Source organism: Phasianus colchicus, chromosome 7 (genome assembly GCF_987193195.1).
Source record: "Phasianus colchicus chromosome 7, bPhaCol1.hap1.1, whole genome shotgun sequence".
Lineage (NCBI taxonomy): Eukaryota > Metazoa > Chordata > Aves > Galliformes > Phasianidae > Phasianus > Phasianus colchicus.
The window spans coordinates 2,677,876-2,690,119 of record NC_143442.1 but is presented as its reverse complement, the minus strand read 5'-3'; the positions used below and the strand labels follow the sequence as shown (position 1 = coordinate 2,690,119).

Genomic DNA, 12,244 nt, shown 5'->3' with positions numbered 1-12,244 from the left:
AGGATGAAGTTGTTTCAGAGCATGTGGCTATGAATGGGCTTCAGATACACAGATGGATCTGTAGTGCACCCAATTCACCAGCCAAAGGTCATCTTCATAATAAATAGACCTTACGTGTCCAGTGTTAAAGTTGCAATGGCAGAAGACAAAAACCATGTGTAAGTTTAAATACCTTGGCAAGTGGATCAAGCTCATAGAGTGGAGTGTCATATACTGCCTATTTCCTACAAGATGAAGCAATGAGCAGCAGGAAATCAAAGAGTAAGGCTTTGTGCTAATGGGGATCCCAAAGCACTGCTTTGCCAGGATGGATCCAGCAGGCTGCAGGCTTCGTGCTAACACCACAAGTCATCAGCAAGGTGATGGGCACAGCCGTGGCATTTAACTGCTCCTGAACTTCTTCACTGAACTATAATGTAAGCTCAGTTCTTATTTTAAATCATCTGAGCTCATAAGTAATATTTCTGAAAGAAGAGAATGTTAGATATAACGGAATAATGATGAAAATCTCATTTACTTAATAAAATTCCTTTGATTTTAAATCAAAACTGATCTCCATCCATTTGAACTTTAACTACCTAATTTTGTCTCGCGTTTCAGATAACACATGGTAAATGTAATTTGTCATCATAAATGTATTATTATTTAATCATATGAAAGTTTTGGTTTATCTCCAGAAAATATTTATAGTAGTTTTAATACACGGGATCCATTCTTGACAGAAATGATGAAACAGATTTATCACTCTTGACAAATTATATTGCAAAATGTCCTCTCCTGACTGCTTCCAATAGAAATATTAACAACACACACAACGGGAACACTGCCTGTGATTCTCATTTCTTTACCTTATAACACAGTACCCTCCATTCCCTTTTCAGGGAGCCTACCCAGCACTGAGAGTACGAGTTACTTATAAGAGTAATTCTATGAATGACTGAAACCTGTAGCCCTTTAAATCAAACCAAGTAGTGTTTTATTAAAGTGCCCAGCAAATCAATCTAAATCCAAGGATAATAAAGCCCTAATCAGGTGGTAGAAAAAATAATAGGTTGTCATGCATGAGGAAAAATAGGCAATCATGGAATGTTTTCTTTAATTAGGTTGTGTAAAGTGGAAGGACTGAGCAGGAACTGGCAAGACATTCATCATGAGCAAGGTGGGAAATTATTTAGATTACTGAGGAAGGAAAATTGAGTGTGATATACTAAGATTTGACTAGACAGAAAATTAAAACTCTTTCGCTATTCACGTCACTTACTTTTGGCAATGTACTGGCAGGTAGGAATGTCTGAAGGAGGATGGATCCGAATATCTCTGCAGTTTAAATACCTCTTAGGGCTTAGGCAAACTTTTACTAGCACATCCCAACAGGGCTAAATGGAAGTTCATCCCCACAGAGTTTCAGTTGGAGAAAACAACTACAGCTGCAACTTTAAAATGAAGTAGTTCTTCCTATAATCCCACATCACCATTATGTAGGCAGGTATGGGAGCTGCTTTACAAACACCACAAAGCAGGTTATTTACAGCATCCATTCATTTTCCAAAGTTATAGAAACTTACTTAGCACATCAGCTTATTAGTAGTTGTAGTTTTACAGAACTAATTCTCAGCTATCTATAGCTGAATTCAGCTCTACGTACAAAGTTTTGATGGTATGGACACAAACTTATGAAAAAAAAAAAAACCCACAGAACTCTACAGACATTCTTACTATGGAAATTATAATGCTTTTTAATTTGATTGGCATTTTTAATTGCTACCCTAAAGCCTTAGGAAGCACAGAGGACTTGGGTTCTTCCCAGCAGTGATATCATTTCAGGGTTGGACTGGGAGAGCTTCTCTCTGTCTTCTCTCTCATTCCACTGAGATGTTACAGTGGTACATTCATGATTATTGTGGAATGCCATTGTTATAAATATTATCAAAATAGTTGCTGTTTCTCATTGTCAACTAATAAGAAAGGGACATCTTAACTTTTAGCGGTCTCTTCTCTCACCACTACAGTTGATGGTGGCTTCCATACCACATACACAAAGTTCCTAAACCCTATTACTAACCTTAACAACGATGCTTCCTCCTAAAATCAGTATAAGAACAGAAATGATGCTTGCTCTGTTGGAGCAACTCCAGGTATTTTTTCAAGCAGACCAACAGCCTAGCAGGGAAGCAGGGCGCTGCCAACATAACCCATCCTACACAGAGCCTGATAAAACACTGAGCTCCAGTTTCTCCTTATTGACTGACCTGACCCTCAGCAGTGATATTCCAGGTTTCCTCCATGGCTGCTCAGCCGAGCAGGAATGCACAGGGCTGCCCAATTCAGTGGTTCCGAGCACCAAGCACGAGGGCTGCCACCTCCAGAACAAATCTACAAATCATTTGTCACCAACTTTGATCTACCTTGTTTCAGGTGGTTTCCTCTCTGTCTATTATTTCTGCTAAAAGACCCGTGAAAATTAAATACAGACCCTATCAATGCTTGAGTGACCTAGTGCTCCATCATACCAACAGTGTAATAGCAATAAATCATTTCAACTTTAATCTATTGTTATTGATGAATGTACAATTATTTGTCATCTAATATGCTGAAAATGATGACCAAAGAAATAGATCAACTTTTTTTCTTCTTCCAAGTACGGCATTGATGGATTGTATCCCTAAGCTGTTATTACACTTATAATGTACTCTTCTGCTATGACAGCACAGCTAGTTTTTTAATCATTCCATAGTAATCAACTTAAGACAACATAGCAAGACTCATAACTCATGTTCTTTTCATTTTTGTCAGTGATGGGAAATGAAAATGTTTTTATTCTTTTGAAATAATTCTTACCTGACTAGGCTGAAGATTGCTTTAAAATTGTAAATAAATGGTTGCTTATTGAGCTGGAACTGAAAAGTGACATATTAAAATGCCTGTTTCTGAAGAAAAAAAATAATAATTTAGGCCTGAGTAGAGCTAGGATTGGTTAAAATAATACTTTGTTTTTCTTTTAACTGGTTCAGTGATAACTAAAATCTGGGCTTGCTAGTTAAGCTATACACTCCTATTGTTGTATGTAAGAGCGGAATGAGTCTGTGAGGACAGGCTGGCTTAGAAAAGTAATCTATGGGAACGTTGTCAGAAACTCCTTTTGGCAGCCTGTGAGCGCAGGAGCTCCTGTTCCCCTTCCCGTAGTGACTCAGAAGGAAGACATGTTTGGGAAATGGTCATCACCTTCAGTTTGATACAGCAGCTGGCACTTAGAAAAATCTCGTGGGAAAAGGAAAACGTCCTTCATTTCTCATGGCATCTTAGGGATCAGAAGACCAGACACTGCTCTGCAGGAGGTATTCTGCTTCTAAACTGTGTATGCAATATAAGAAAACAAAAGTTTCCGGCAGAGGAAGAAATGCTTCAAGAAACCATTTCTTGATCATGGCTAGAAAAATTTGGTACTGCCCTCACCCACTGCCCCCCATGTATGCTGGGACCAGGTTGTGATGAAAGCTCCTGTCCCCAGCCCTGGGTCTTGGTGGGGATTCCACATCTCTGCAGCACGCAGCACTGGAATTCTCCACAGCAAGAACAGACAATGAAACTTGACGTTACTTTTGTTCTGAAATCTCTTTACTGTTATGACTTCTCCCTGTGGCCACTTAGCAGCAAACAGAACAGTATCAGAATTTTCCTGACAACCATTATGGCCAACCATTTCCTCATTTACCAATGGTTGTTGTTTTGGTTTGGTTTTTTTCCCATTGGCATTAGTACAACTTCAGTAAACGACACAGAAACAATAAATATATCTAAACTTTCCAAAAGTACACTTCTTTCATGGAGAAGCAGCCCAATGCACCTTCAAGCATCCAATTTTCAGAAGCTCCTAGGAGCAGAGCAGTTGGAATTTAGGTGTCTGCAATAAGGACCTAACATGGAACAGTCTGAGGACCCTCTTACCCCTTCCTGAATGGCTCTGGCCCCATGGCTGCTGACAGCAGCTCAAGCACACTTGTTGCAGGAACAGAATATCTAAAGAAAGTAAATTTCAAATCAATAAAGAAGGCATTAAGCCCAACAGCTCAAATTTTATCTCCAGGCTATGCTGCAGGCAAACTGTCCTCAGGGCTGGCAGCATCATCTTCCCATGTCATGACTCTCACATCATCCACTGCTTTTTGCATCAACCTAAAGCAAGGCAAATATTAACAAGTGGCCAGAAAGAAGGAGAATGAATAGCTGCACTCCTGTGCACAATGGCCACATTGGGTCTATGAAAACCACCTGCTGAAGACACATCTCTAACCCAACCCAGAATTGCAAATCTCAGCTGTAACAACCCATGCTTTTCCTGAAACTCAAGAACCTAGTGAGGAACACAACTTTTCACTGATTCTACAGCAATGGCCCATTTTCAGCCTTGTCTGTTCTTTTTGTTTCAGTTGGCAACACAATTTCAGATGAAGAATGAGGGGTGCTCAAATAATATCAGGCTCCACTGCAAGGAGGGATGCTGAGATGCAGCCATATCTACTCCATCCCCAAGCTGTTCCACAAGTAACAATCCTCCAAAGAAACCCAGATATCAATGCTGCTTCCAAACAAAATTGCTCCTTTAAAACCTTTTAGAAATGTTTATCTTCCTAACTGTGCAACTTGGATTCTGGAGCTGGTCAGCATGCAATGTCTCCAGGAAAAAAATGATAGTGAAAATGCTGCTGTAAGCAATGAGAAATGTAGATTACTGAATGTAACAAGCCTCCACAAATCACTGACTTCTTAGGTTGCAAAGGTCAGTCCTGGCACAGTTACTGATATATCCCACTTCGTGATGTCTGCACTCTTGTAAGGCTGAAATGGGTCCTATATGTCACACAGATTGGGTTTGGACTGCTGTGGATGGAGCAGCCATCACTCTACAGACGCACAAATAGTGAGTATCTCGTTTCACAGGAAACTCATGAGTTGAGTGTTTGTCTTCCATCCTAAAAGAGCAATAAATTCCATAAATTCCTCCCCCCCCCACACCCCCCCCCCCAAAAAAAAATCCTTTATATTGTTGCAGTTTAAAAAGTTGTTAAACTCAATAAAATTGAAAAGTTTTGTTCTGATCGTAGGTATATAAAATAGGATAAATCTATAACGTGCAATGTAATTTTTAAAAATGTGGAAAGTGATTTAAAACAAACGTGGAAAGGTTCCCCTTAATGCACCACCTCCATTAGAAAGCTCCTGCACACTGATCCAAGAGCCCCATCCATCACCTCCCTGGCTGAGCGACAGAGGAAGTGCTGGGCTGGCAGGGCTTTGCTTGTTCTGCAAAAGGCCAAGACCTCTTGTACTTATTTTATGGGGAAGGACAGCAACATGTCACATAGGCACAGAGATGCACCCAGTCCTGACTGTTCCCAAAAGGTAAAAGGATGGGACGTGAGAAACACATATCTGTTTAACACCTGGTCAGAATTCCCTTGCACAGTCTAATATTAAGATAGCACCACAGTATAAAATATGTATTTCTAGAACAAAGAACACTTTTTTTTCTTTTTTTCTTTTTTTTCCTAAAGATCATTGTTCCCTACTTGTTTTGCATGCATTTCTCACCCCAACTTGTTGCAAACGCCAGTGGAAATTTCCCTGCATCGCTTCTGTTGATCATAGCAAAGCATTTTCTTCTCAAACATCTGAGCACTGAAGAGGCATCTCCATTAACTCCTTACCAACAGGAATAACTGATCCACCAAGATACAACACTACAACGTCACCAAGAGCATACAGTGCTCAGCAGCAAAACTTGCTTGTTGGTAATGAAGGTTTGGGTGCCATTAATCATGCTTTTTTTCCATCAGAAATGCTAACAAGTAATGAACAGGGAATGCTACGCCTAAAACAACAAAAAGACCCAACAAATAACAGCTGAAGTGCTGCCTCTTCCTCCACCAGACAGACTCAGCTTTATTTGCTTCCCCTCAGTATTTGTTTAGGGAATTATGAATGGTGCTAAGCTGCTCGGTGTTCCTACCCTTCAGCCATCATTATCAGTTATCTTTAGGGGTAATCATTTTTCTTAAAATCATGACCCATTTGATATCTTAAAAACAGCGACATTAATTTTCATTTGTCACATAGTAGGGTATAAATTGACTAAATGTTAATGGCATTCTTCTTGAGTAATCAGTTCTACGTGATTAACCTAAAAATTGCCAAAATGTTGTTTACTATTCATTTGTATCTGAAGAAAAAGAGATCCATGATCCATGAGTTAGAACAGGATTAATTTAGTTTCTGATCTGTATTAAAACTTGCCACAATTATTCATAATCATTTTACTCAATATTTATCCTGGCAAAACAATTTAATCCAGAGATCCTCACAGTATAATAATGCTGCCTCAAAGCAGCACAGCTTTCTGATGCTTGCTATGAGTTTCATAGAGTAGATTTAGTTGGTGGGTTGTTTGTTTATTTGTTTGAATGGGGTAATGTAGGCTTAACTTTTCTGGCTTTTTTCTTTCTACAGAAGGTATAGTTGGTGGTCTTTACCACCATCTAGTGGATCCAGTTCCTTACAGCAAGTGACATTTGAAAAGTATTTAAGGGAGAAAAAAAGTATTTAATATATATTTAATAAGGAGATTTGGGATCAGAACACTATCCCAGATCTTAAACCACAAACAGTGGTGATTCTCACCAATGAAAGAGCTTGAAATATAAATTATTCTTCTATTGAAGCACCAATGGAGCTCTCAGAAGTCCATGGATATCTTACCAGCCACATAAGCAATGGAGCAGCTTTTACCCCACCCCAGGTCAGCACTGCTCCTTCCCATCCCCATTATGTCCCTCTAAATCCCATTCCCAGCCATGCAGAGAGAACATAATGTGCAACAGTGATATCCTACCTTTAAAAATGACCGTGTTGCTCTGTCCTTAAACAGCAAAAATGCCTACAACTAAAATGTATTTGTAGGAAATTCTTATTTCCTCGTGGAGGGTAAATCATAATGCTGATGAATGAGAACCTTTATTCCATCACATCAGAACCAAGTCTCCCTACACAAGGACACTTTCCAAATGGCCAAAGCTTGGTGGTGGGAACCAGAGTCAGTCTACTGGCTTCCCAATGTGAAAGAATCATAGAATCATGGTATCCTTAGAGCTGGAAGAGACCTTTAAAGGTCATCTAGTCCAACTCCCCTGCAATGAACAATGATACACAGCCAGATCAGGTCATCCCTAAAACCTCCCCTAGACAGTTGGTGTATAGATGGTTGGACAGTGGAACACACAGCTCCTTCCCCAGCACATGATGTGAACTACAAACAGCCTCCTTCCAAAATGTGCAGGGGGTTATTTTAAACTTTGTCCTTTAAAAGAAAAAAAAGAAAAAGAAAAAAAAAAGGAAGAAGAAGAGCCCCAAGCAGCTTCTGTAGTGATAGCCAATGGCTGGGCTATGTCCTTCCTGCAGGCCCTCTGATTTTGCACCTGATTAACCAGTAACTCGGGGCCGGAGCCATGCTCCTGGTGACTCAGTGCTCTGGTTGACTGCCTGACAAGCTCCACAGGCGAGAGTGCAATTTACTTGTGTGCCCCAATTAGCACTGCTAATTGGGGCACAAAATCTGCGTATATTTCTATTTTTTTTTTTTTTTAGTTGTCAAGCACCACTCTGGGAACAGCAAGGGGGCACAGAAGGAGAGATGGGGTTGATCTGCTCTTGAAACACGTGAACAGAGTCCCAAAAGTACTGTCAGAAGACACCTACAGGAAGGCAGAAGCTAAAGAATGCTAAATTCTCTGGGGAAAAAAAAAAAAAGATTAAAAAATGAATGGCAACTGAGGATCTTGCAGTAATCTGAAATCTTTCTGGTAATACCAAGTTTTGTAAGTTTTTCTTAGAAGCACACAGCAAAGAGGAGTTTTTTATTAAGATGTGCAGGGAACTACTTAGGCTTATGTGCAATTATTTCAGCTGTGTGCCAGATACCACAGGTACTAAATAAATGCTGGGAACTCTTTTAGCATTATTTTTCTGGTATTTGCATATTGAAATAGCACTTCAGATGCTTAAGTGCCATTACCATGCATTAATATTTGTTATACATCCACCATTGTGAGTTAATTGTTTGTGTAAATATAGGCATGAAAGAAAGTGTACACTGTTGCACACACAAAACTTAACTGCTTTAGGACTTGGAGACACTCACTGGGTCACTTGGGTGGCTGATGCTCCAACACGAACCCCAAATTTGAATATAAACTCCAATTCAAATGAGTGTGTAAAATAAATAGCCTAGAAAACGAGAAGCTTTTTTGCTATTTTATTATGCCATTTGATAACACTGTAAAAGAATTACTGTACACTTCTCCAGCTAAAAAAAAATACACTCCATTTCAGAAGTGCAAGCTGATTTTATTTTGATCTATTATAATAATAAAAGAACAATTATCTCTTTCCTAGAAGCCTCGAGCCTGAATCACTGCCTGTGCTTAATTCAGGATTCTAAGGAAACTCGAGGCATTAAGAAGGGCCATTCCACAGGGCAGGCACAAGGGACATCAACCAACCAGGACTTCAGCAATGGCAGCCCAGGGAACTTTACCACTGCAGGCAACAGTGGGACATGACAGCAACAGCACCAAGCCTTATTGGTTTCTTACATTTGATTGGAGCATATTCTGACCTTAAACTGATCCTTACTTTGCCAACCACTGATGCTCACATGTGCAAAGATGTGTCTTTGCAATGGATTCAGAAATGAGAGCTGCATTGCACATCTCCTTTCTGAGCCAAAGGAACTGTCTGTGGCAGGAGCTAAACAGGACCAAGGATCTGCCCCTTCAGTCACTCACACAGGTATACCCACGTGCTTTTAGAATAAATAGAGGCAAAATCAAAAGCAAAGTTAAAGAGAAGCATTCCCACTTGTGTAACTGCGTTGGTCTCAGCAAATATTTATAGCTTACTCTGAATCACTTACACCCTAAAAGCTGGAGAACTGTGACACTGACATCAGCACCCTTAGTCACCCACACATTTCACGTTCACACTTGCATAAGAAAGCTTTTATTTGGCCCAGGTGAATTATGTCCATATTGTTTCCTATAAAATAATTTCTTCATCCAGCATTTCCTGGATGAAACTACACAAAAACTGAAATTTCAGCAAGGATCCTGATAGAATGAGACCATTAGGACAACTTTTAAGGGTAATTCAAGGGGCAAAAGCCCACACAGCCACACTATGTCTCCCACTATGCAGTGGGAGAGGTTAATTGTATAGGCATAATATTCTGAAATAAATATATGTCAAGAGCAATGATTTCAGTAAAACAATTTCTCAACCATTCCTATTTTTCCACGGTAAGATGAAGGAGCATAAGGGGAAGGAGTCTGATAAGAAGGAAAACCCAAAGAGGAAGGAACAGACGGGAATTGCATGTAGCAGGGAAGGAAAAACTTTGCAACAGTAATTAATATGGAAATAATCTTCACCCACTACTGCAGAAAGCATGACATATGTTAAGGTCATTCCAACTCAGAAAATCTTTTCTAAGCTGAGTCCTTAAAGGAGGACGATTTAAATTAATGGGTACAAGCAGAGGCCAAAGGAGAAGGCAGCAGATTTCCCCAAGCACACCCTGACCCAACAGCATCCTCTCTAGGACAGCAGAACTGCTGCTCCTTGAAAACCGAGCTGTCAACACAGAGGTGCAGAGGGAACTGTGAAATCAGTAATTTCTTCTCACAGCATATTTAGGAAGGGCACAGAGGAGTTACAGCAATTAAAGAGCACTATTATAGAAGGCTGGCAATGAGAGGCTCCAGCCCCACAAACCCACCTGGCATACACGTGTCCGTCTGTCCTCCTGGTGGTTCAGATGCAGCCACGTTTTCTCCCTGGCAATGACAAACTCTGTCTGCCCGCATCCCCGGGGTGAAACAGGATTTCCCATGCAAGTCACACCTGCAAAAATATATTCAATATGACAGAGCTAATCAATGACAATATGGCGGAGGCAGTTGAAGAGCACTTCCACAGAGATCAGCCTCAGTTCGTACAGAACTCCGGGCAGCAAATAATTCATCACCCCTTTATTAAATAATTAGATATTAACAGAGGACCGCTGATTAGACTGCACTGATATCATAGTGTGTATTTTCTCTCTTGACTTTGTCACCGAGGTCACCATACAACTCAACGCCGAGGAGGAGAGAGGGAGACAGTGTATGGGCATGGCTGTATAAAGAAGCCTCTCATTAACCCCGCTGACCCCCCATAATTTCATATGTCAGCAGCTAATCAAGGACTCACTGACATCATCAAGGGATAGGGAGAAAAGATCTCCCGAGGGACCGATCACTTCTCACAGGAGAAAGTCTTCACTTCCACCGGAAGGTTACGCGTATTTTGCAAATAAATAAAGTGTTCTTGCATTATTTTTAATTAACGTTGAAATATATTTTTCTACTGTTGGAGTCGATGATTTATTTTCAGCATGATGGAGATGGCAGTTAAAGGAGTCAGCCCTTGGTAGCCCAATTTGTCCTACTGCTGTACTTTGTCACTTAAGAAACATAATCAAAATCATCTTCTTACCGACTTCTAGTCTACAGTGCTTCTAACGTCACTGGTTTCCCAGCTAGAAGAGGAAATAAAAGGCACACTGCACTTTTGGTACAGAGTTGGATTTTAATCATTTTGTATTTACTTAATACTTTTATCCCAACAGATTTCGCAAACCTAATCAACAGAGCAGTTAATTCATCTGTGGCACACATAAAGCCACATCCTCTTTTAACAGCGCGCCGTGCTACTGAGAGGTCATCAGGACACGGGGTCTGCAAAGCAGATCTGTGGACACTGGCCAGGGGCTGTGAGATTTCAGACCTCAATTTCAACAGGATATTATGGAATCTGCACAGATGATAGATGGCCAAACATAGCCCATGTAATCCAAAGTGCTTCATAAAGCCATGTGTTTTCTCACGCCCTGCCCAAGCCTATGGCATGGGGAGCATCACTTTGCAAGGACATATATTTTATAGCTGAAAGTAGGCAGCTGATCTGTGTAGTCTTTCTGAGGTGCATTCCACAGGCAGAAATTTAATAAAAAATATCAATTTCTTAAGACAAATACAATTCAGCTTCCTACTGCACTGATGGCACACCTCAGCCCCTTCCTGGGACAATGCAGAATTCACACCATTATTTGTTATTCAGTATTCTCAAGGCTTGCATGTAGCACATTATGCTGCCATGAGGCAGATACTCCAAACAAAAGTAATAAAAAATAGATCTTCTGGTCACCATTATTCAATGGACTGATGGGCTTCCTGCAGCTGGACCTGATTTAGCAGGGAGCTGAATGCCCTCAGGTGACCGTGAGTGAACTACCTGCACAGCATCTTTGAGTCTTTATCAGTATCTATATGACATTCTTTTATAAACACAGATACTCATCTAACATTCAGAGGTGGCCATTCCATATACCCTTTCTTTTAGATATGGAAAAAACTTCCCTATCCCAATAAAACACTATGTATGTACAAACCAAGGTGTACTAATGTCACCATCAATAATCTAAAGACAAGCTTTCTGAATAAACAGGTTAGCTCAAATATATAAAGATGCCTTGTATCCAGAAAGGGTATACAGATGGATGCCCCTTAAGTAACCATGTCTCTATTCAGCTTTATGAATTGAATTTTGTAGAAGGTTATGAGGAAAGGCAGTTGATGCACTTAATTTTACACAAATCTTGCTTCATGGTACTTACTTAATAGTATATATATTATTCATATAGTTATATTATTAATAGTATATATATCTGCAGTAAATGATATCTAAATCCCAAAGAATTAGGTAGCTTTTAGGAACATGCTCAGGTGACCAAAAAACAGTAATATGACACAAGTTAACTTGCATTCAACAAAAACTATCAGGAAGAGTAGGACTGGAAAATATTCTAAACTCTTTTTTCAATAGAAAATTGGTTTTCGGTGTTTCTTTTTCCTGTTTTCCTGGCTGTAATTATCTGTATCCCCAAAACTCTACTTCTGCTTAGCATCTCTTTTCTTCTTGGGTCTGACTAATCTGCACCTGTGGATCTCACAAAACAGTCCTAATCTATAGCTGCAAATGTTGGAACCACAGTATTAGTTACTTCAGGTTATCTTCATTCCATTCCTTCTGTTTTGTTGAATACAAATATTTTAATCACAAGGGAATTGAACATAATCAGCTATGTTCTAGTTCA

General features: G+C 39.9%; 1 long non-coding RNA gene across 4 annotated transcripts in view; it reads right to left on the bottom strand.

The window, feature by feature from the left end:
- LOC149917173 (uncharacterized) overlaps positions 1-12,244 on the bottom strand; it is a 426,137-nt gene that overhangs the window by 172,637 nt on the left and 241,256 nt on the right. For all 4 annotated transcript variants that reach the window (XR_016468095.1, XR_016468100.1, XR_016468101.1 and 1 more), the window contains one exon: positions 9,827-9,951. This is a non-coding gene — a long non-coding RNA (uncharacterized LOC149917173). The remainder of the gene's footprint in view (positions 1-9,826; positions 9,952-12,244) is intronic.